Below are 7,570 nucleotides of genomic sequence, written 5' to 3' on the forward strand. Positions count from 1 at the left end.
CTCTGATAAAGAAATAAAATCTTAAAATAAATAAATAAATTTTCATCAAAAAATTATAAGTGTATTTTTTGTAGGATCATGATAAGCATTTTGCAGATGAGAAAAGTGAAATTTAGAAAAGTATGTCTCTTCAAATCCCTCATACAATATCTGGCCTAGATAGAAGGATATACTATCACAATTGAGGAAGATAATTGAGATTACTTAAAATGATAAACTTTACTGTATAGGGTTTTTTACAAGTTTGCCACAGATTCACATTTTTTAAAATATATATCTATTTGTGTAAAGAGAATGCACTGAGAAGTAAAAAGATAGTGATATATCAGTGCTACCAACTAATGGCTATAATATCATCACCTTATTTATGAACAATGAAACAGTGTGTAATATTTAAATAAATTTAAATAAATTCCTATTTATTTTATATATTTATAAATTTAAATGAATTCCTATTTATTTATTATTAAAGAAATTCCTCTAACAAACAGTATGTTTTGAAGGTTGCTAGCAGGAAAGTGTTGTACGACATGGAAGTAATCAGAAAATGTGATCTAAAATTCTGCTTTCAAGGGCGCCTGGGTGGCTCAGTGGGTTAAAATTCTGCTTTCAAGAAGCTATAACAGTAAGTACTGAGCATTAGCTATTATATGCTATGGATGAATAACTGAAATCTACATTTGAAACTATTGGTACACTATATGTTACCTAATTGAATTTTAAAAAGTTAATAAAAAAACCCACTATTTTATAAAACAATATTCCCAACAGGCTCTTTTGCTTTAAAATACTCACTTTGTTTCCTCTCCGAGAGAACACCAAATGGCGGATGACGCCGGTGCTGCGAGAGGGCCCGGAGGGCCCGGGGGCCCTGGAATGGGAGGCCGCGGCGGTTTCCGCGGTGGCTTCGGCAGCGGCATCCGGGGCCGGGGCGGGCCGGGGCCGTGGTCGGGGCCGGGGCCGAGGCCGCGGAGCTCGCGGGGGCAAGGCCGCGGACAAGGAGTGGATCCCCGTCACCAAGCTGGGCCGCCTGGTCAAAGACATGAAGATCAAGTCCCTGGAGGAGATCTATCTCTTCTCCCTGCCCATCAAGGAGTCTGAGATCATCGACTTCTTCCTGGGAGCCTCCCTCAAGGACGAGGTTTTGAAGATCATGCCTGTGCAGAAGCAGACGCGCGCGGGCCAGCGGACCAGGTTCAAGGCATTTGTCGCCATCGGAGATTACAATGGACACGTCGGTTTGGATGTCAAGTGTTCCAAGGAGGTAGCCACTGCCATCCGCGGAGCCATCATTCTGGCGAAGCTTTCCATTGTCCCTGTGCGGCGAGGCTACTGGGGGAACAAGATCGGCAAGCCCCACACTGTCCCGTGCAAGGTGACTGGCCGCTGTGGCTCTGTGCTGGTGCGTCTCATCCCCGCCCCCAGAGGCACTGGCATTGTCTCAGCCCCTGTGCCCAAGAAACTGCTGATGATGGCTGGTATTGACGACTGCTACACCTCGGCCAGGGGCTGCACTGCCACCCTAGGGAACTTTGCCAAGGCTACTTTCGATGCCATCTCCAAGACCTACAGCTATCTCACCCCTGATCTCTGGAAGGAGACTGTGTTCACCAAGTCTCCCTATCAGGAGTTCACGGACCATCTTGTGAAGACCCACACCAGAGTCTCTGTTCAGAGGACCCAGGCTCCAGCTGTGGCTACTACATAGTTTTATACAAGAAAAATAAACTGAACTAAAGCTTGAAAAAAAAATACTCACTTTGTAATGAGAGTCATTACTTTTGTCTAGCCAAATCTTATAGCACTGTTTATCCCTTCCCTGCTTTATCCCTTCCCAGTATCAATAAAGGCTCACTTGGGTTACCTAGAAGCCATGAGAAAGCTTGTAATAGATCTGGCTGGTTTTCACCAGCAATTTGACCACCATGTGCACAGGGAAGTCTATTGATAAAGGCTTTATTGCAATAAGTTGCAAATACATGGATGATTTTGAATTCTCTTTCTTGAGGTCTTGTTTCATGATAATAAATTTAGGGTGGCTTATTGGAATGGATGTTATTAACATATCTTCATAGTTATAAGCACATGGAATTGTAAAATAGATGAATGAATGTGGCATTACTGACAACTGTCCTCATTTTGAAATCAAATTACAGTGTACTAAGATGAGGAAGCAAAGCAGATTTGGGATTATGAGTGAAATAATTTTAAAAAGTATTAGGGGTATGATCGGACTATTGGGTAATTCAGTAGAAAAATGTCTACTGATTGAGATTCTGTGTTCCCTGATTTCAGAGAGAAGTTAAGATAAATAAGTAACACGAGGAGACTAGGAAGCCAAACATAAGTGATAATTTTGTGCCAGGGTGTGTATACATCTGTTTATCTTCTTGCTTTACCACTAAGGTTGCTCCTAGAGGAGAGTTTAAATATGTGTTGGAGCTAATCTCTGTGGATTACACAAGAAACCACATCCTACAGCTCTCCCTAAAACACCCCTTATGATTTCAATGTAATTTGGTTTTTGCATTTTTAGAAATAACAAAATACTTTGCAAACTCATCTACTTTATTACCATCACAAGTGAGTCAGCTGACTCCACATTTTAACACAGTGACAGTCACAGAGGAATGGAGGAATGAGTAGAGTTATCAATATATGTGCTTTTAAGAAGTATGACAGGGTAGCAGCTATTTCCAGGAACCAAAACATGGGTCAGCAGCTGTGCAAGAAAAGTGATGGAATAAATGACTCATTTCAGAGGAGTTCTATAACATATTAGTTCTATAATGAATCTTCAGCCCCCAATTACCCGCTTTGATCTAAAGATAAGGATTTACAGTTAAGGTCCCATTTATGATTTGACTGGTAGGGTCTGAATCATGTTTACTATTGTTTTGACTATTACTTGAAACCTATAGTAGTACTTGGGATATGTGTTGTGTATTCTGTGAACATGTGCTATTTTTAGATTAGATAATTTCTGTCTCGAACCCCTGTTCATTTGTTTGTTTTTGTTTATTTGATAGTGGTTTCAGTAAATGGATATATCTGAAAAATTGCAAAGCCACTATTAAAACAAGTTATTATTATATATAGCATGGAATTGCACATTCCTCCTTTGAATCCGACAGAGCTTCACCATATCCTTAACAATTTGGGAAAAACATGCTATTATTTTTCTTTATAAAATTTCTCCTGTTAGGCTGTGATGGTTGTCATCAGCAGTAACTCCTCTGAAGGCTTTGTCAAAAGAGTTGAAAAAATTGGAAAGGTGTGTGAATGAAGCTGTTTGTTGAATATAAAGAAAAGAGCATTGAAGTACAATTCACACTCTTACTTCTCCTTCTATGCTTTCAGATGTTTGTCATTTGAAAATTTTGCTTCTAGAAGAGATGCCCTATATAATTCTTACTTTAAGGAGCAAGTTGCTTTTATAATTTTTTTATTATTCTACCATTCCAGTATTTCCATTTAAATTAAATTCAATACCATTTAAAAAAAATCAAAAGTGCAGCCAGTATTCAATTCCTGGGCTAAATAATTTTAGAAAGCTTTGTGTTATTGAACCTACGGGGTTTTTATGTAGTTTTAACTCTTTCTTTCTGTGATTTTTCCCATTAGTCATGTAAGTGACTGCAAATTAACAGACATTGAGGATAAAGAAGGACTGAATAGAACAATCCTTGGCCTCATGAAGTTGAGAATCTAGCAAGGGAGTCAAACAATTCAATCATTCAGAGACAATTTATTGAGTGCCTGGCCTAAGATGAGCACAACAAAACCCCAGCCCAGAGGAATCATTTTAATGGGAGAGATAGATAATAGGTAAGCCAACTTTAAAAAAAAAAACGTACTGATTTTTCTTTAATAGAGATGCATATTTGAACTAAATAAGCACATTTTTAAAAGAGCAGTGATTGAGAAGAGGTTTTTAAACTGAGTGGTCCAAAAGGGCCTCCCTGAAAAAGTCTGTTTTGAACAGATTTCTGAATAATATCAGCTAGGAAGCTGCGTAAAAATCTCAGGGATGGGTGATTTTTCCAGTCGAAAAACTGTAAAGGCTCCAAAGTCACAATAGAGCTATAAGTTTCTCTAATAAAGTAACTTCTGACAAAGAATGAGAAGAAATAACTAACCCAGGTTTGAAAGAAAAGGGACAGACTTTCTATGGAATTCATATTTAATTAAAGCTCTAAAGGACAAAAATACAATAGAGCAAAATTCTGGTCACGCTGATATACCTAACGAAAGTTCATAAACAAGCTTTGGGTAGCAAAGAGTGTGTGGGAATGTTGGTAAGAACAGTGGGGAAGAGTCATCCCTGAACATGTTCTTAAATGAAGCAATTCTTGGGTTGTTTTAAAGGGTAAATTGGAGTTTGCCTAAGTGATTAGAGAAGGATGCCTCAGCTTATGGAAGTTCAAAGCCATAAAGATGTGATAAACTACTGCAGATATTTTCATGTATATTTGTTGTTGCTTCTAGTAATGGTGATCTAAAAACTCCTACTTAAGACAACTAAAAATCCAGACAAAATAGCTTTTAAAGTTAAAAATATCAGAATGATTATAAAAATAAGTGAGGGATTACTGGGCCAAAATACGAAATACAATGAGAGCCTAGAGATATATGCCCTGAAGCCATTTTAGCTATGAGAGCATTTGAAACTGCTAAAACACACTGAGCTGTGTTGTTCATAGACTCTTGATACTAGAGAAACAAAATTCAAAATCCAGCAGCAATCAAATTTGAGGACTTTGGTACAACCCAAATTTAACTTGAGATCCCCAAAGCACAAGGAGAAGCAGAAATAAGACTATAGCCTACCTTGCCTTCTGTGTAAACTGAGAAAGTCAATCACTGAATTTGGAGTATGATTGTCTTGTAGAGTCTCAGATATAAGAGAAAATCCTACCAAGGAGGACCATACCATTATTATAGCTCTTAATTATCCCTACTCAATAAGAGTTTCAAATATGATGTCTTGAACATAGCAAAATGTAACAAAGCACACAAAGAAAAACCATTAACAAGATTTGATAGACAAAATGGGATTAAGTATGATGTTAAAATGATCAATAAAGATTGTAAAATGGCTTGATTACTCTGCTCAAAGAAATGAGAGGGGAAGCAAATTGAACCAAAAACTGACACTAAAAATGATATTGAGAAAGGTTTTATAAATGAACCAAATGGATACTCTAGAACTTTAAAAATATGACAGCTAATTTAAGGTACCACAGGGGTGCCTGGGTGGCTCACTTAATTAAACCTCCAATTCTTTTTCCTTTTTTTTTTAACACCTTAATTTTATTTTATCTCTTTCATTTGGCTCAGGTCATGATGTCAGGGTTGTGAAATAGAGCCCAGAGTTGGGCTCTGTGCTGAGCCTGGAGTCTGCTTAAGATTCTTTTCCCTTCTTTTTCTATCCCTCCCTGCACTCTCACTTGCTCGCTCTCTCTTGCTTGCAAATAAATAGATAGATAGATAGATGATAGATAGATAGATAGATAGATAGATAATAGACAAAGAAAAATAAAAGCAGATTATGAAAATAAATATAAAGATTTTGAAATGAAAACAAGTTCAAAATAAAATAGAGAAGACCTACACAGCTTAAAGTTCATTCAGAAAATCTACTATTAAAGAAGTCAGTATGACACAATGTTAAGATATCAAAAGATTTGAGCATGCACTTTACAGAAAGGGTAATCCAAATGGCCACTCATATATAAAAACTGTTTATCTTTATTATGAATCTGGAATTAAATTAAATTAAATTAATAATAAATTAAAACCTAAAATGACATACTATTACACACTTACCCTATTGGGCAACAGTAAAATTGCCTTGCAAGAATGTGAAAGAATGAAAGTGCCCATAATAAAAACATTTGAGGTAAGTTGGACAATATTTAGAAAACTTAAAAATAAAAATAAAAATTTGGTCCATTCCTAGAAATACAACATGGAACTAAATGAATATTTTCACCAGGATATGCAAACAGATGATTATAGCTATTTCATTCATAACAGCAGATCAGTAGTGGTCTATTTGCACAATGTTACATTAAATAAGAGAGAATATTAACAAACTGGGAGGAGGGGCTAGGTTGTTATCATAAACAGATCTTCTATGGTGCTGATTATGTTCTATTTCTCAAAATCTTTAAGTTAAAAAAGTTTTCACATTATATCTAGATAGATAGATGATAGATAGATATCCCAGAAGCTGCAATGCTAGGCTAAGACCAGGCTTTAAAGGGCTTTTCTATACTCTACTAAATACTTGAAACCATTCATTATATCATAGCTCAGTGTTCAAATCTCCATTTGTTTCCTCAGTTTCCTAATATTTACCTTAAGGTGACCTGATCCAAACTTTTGATCACCTTTGTCTAAATATTTCTATTTTAACAAAGTCCTTTTTAACACTGAGAGACTAAAACTTAGAAAAATACTCTTTTATCTCACTAGAGTGGAAAATATATAGTTACCCATTAACTAATGATATCCATGTCTACATTAGATCAATGACATTTTTAATTCTTGGGAGCTTTTGGTTAAATGAAATTTTTAAGCTTCCTTTAAATGAAGCTTTAAGCCATCACCACATGAATAAAATTAAAGAACCAAATGAAAACAGGCCAAGTATTTACAGAGTAATAGAATGTGCAATGGTAAGAGTACAATTCTGAAATCATAAAGCCTAAATTAGTGTGATGCATTTTTGCTACCCATGTAATCATAAACCAGTTATCCAAATGTGTTAGCCTCAGTTTTTTCACCCATGAAATGGTGATGATAATACTTATTATGCTGCGTTGTTGTGTGTATGTGATGAAGCATGGAGCATGAGAATCTCATATTCCATGCTAAAATGATAGCTATTTTTATACTTATAATAATTCTAGTAATAGTAATTAAATTGTTCAAAATGGTAATATTCATTTATATTGAGGCATTGTATTGACTATTCATAGACACATTTACCAAAATAAATTTCATTTTACTTTACCCCCTCTGAGGATATATATTCCCTAATTCAATATGAATCTCTTTATGAATAATAATTATCATAATAAATATGCTGATTTGTCTTCTATTTGTTTTTAGGGAGGTATCCTTTACTGTTGAACATGAAACTTAAGCAAGTCTGTCTTATTCAAAATTTGCATGCTGTTTTCTTATGAAACTAGATTATAGAGTTGTATGAAATAAATTCATGCAGTTAAGACATTGATGTTTGGAACACTGGGTGGTCAGTTTAGTATTTCAAAAGAAGATTTTAAATTTAAACCTTAAAACTGAGCTCTTTCAGCCTTATTTATAGACCATCCTTCATGTTTCATAAGTACTCCTCCATTGTAAACTAAGTAATACTTTTTGTCACAGTGTATATAATGAAAATGGATTTTATATTCTATTATTTCAGAGTTAGTTGCAGTTTCTACTGCCTTACTTCATTTTTTGAAAAATAGATTAATTCTACAAAAAGTTTTTTCCAGGTTTATTGAAAAAAATCGACATATTTGTAAATTTAAGAAATGATTTCTTATAACATTGC

At 35.4% G+C, this 7,570-nt stretch overlaps 1 pseudogene across 1 annotated transcript; it reads left to right on the forward strand.

The window, feature by feature from the left end:
• Positions 1-822: 822 nt before the first annotated feature.
• On the forward strand, positions 823-1,737 carry LOC309857299 (small ribosomal subunit protein uS5 pseudogene; annotated as a pseudogene). The gene has a single exon. The product of its transcript is annotated as a small ribosomal subunit protein uS5 pseudogene (transcript).
• Positions 1,738-7,570: the final 5,833 nt, after the last annotated feature.

The sequence above is a fragment of the Mustela nivalis genome, assembly GCF_964662115.1.
Source record: "Mustela nivalis genome assembly, contig: HAP1_SCAFFOLD_602, whole genome shotgun sequence".
NCBI lineage: Eukaryota > Metazoa > Chordata > Mammalia > Carnivora > Mustelidae > Mustela > Mustela nivalis.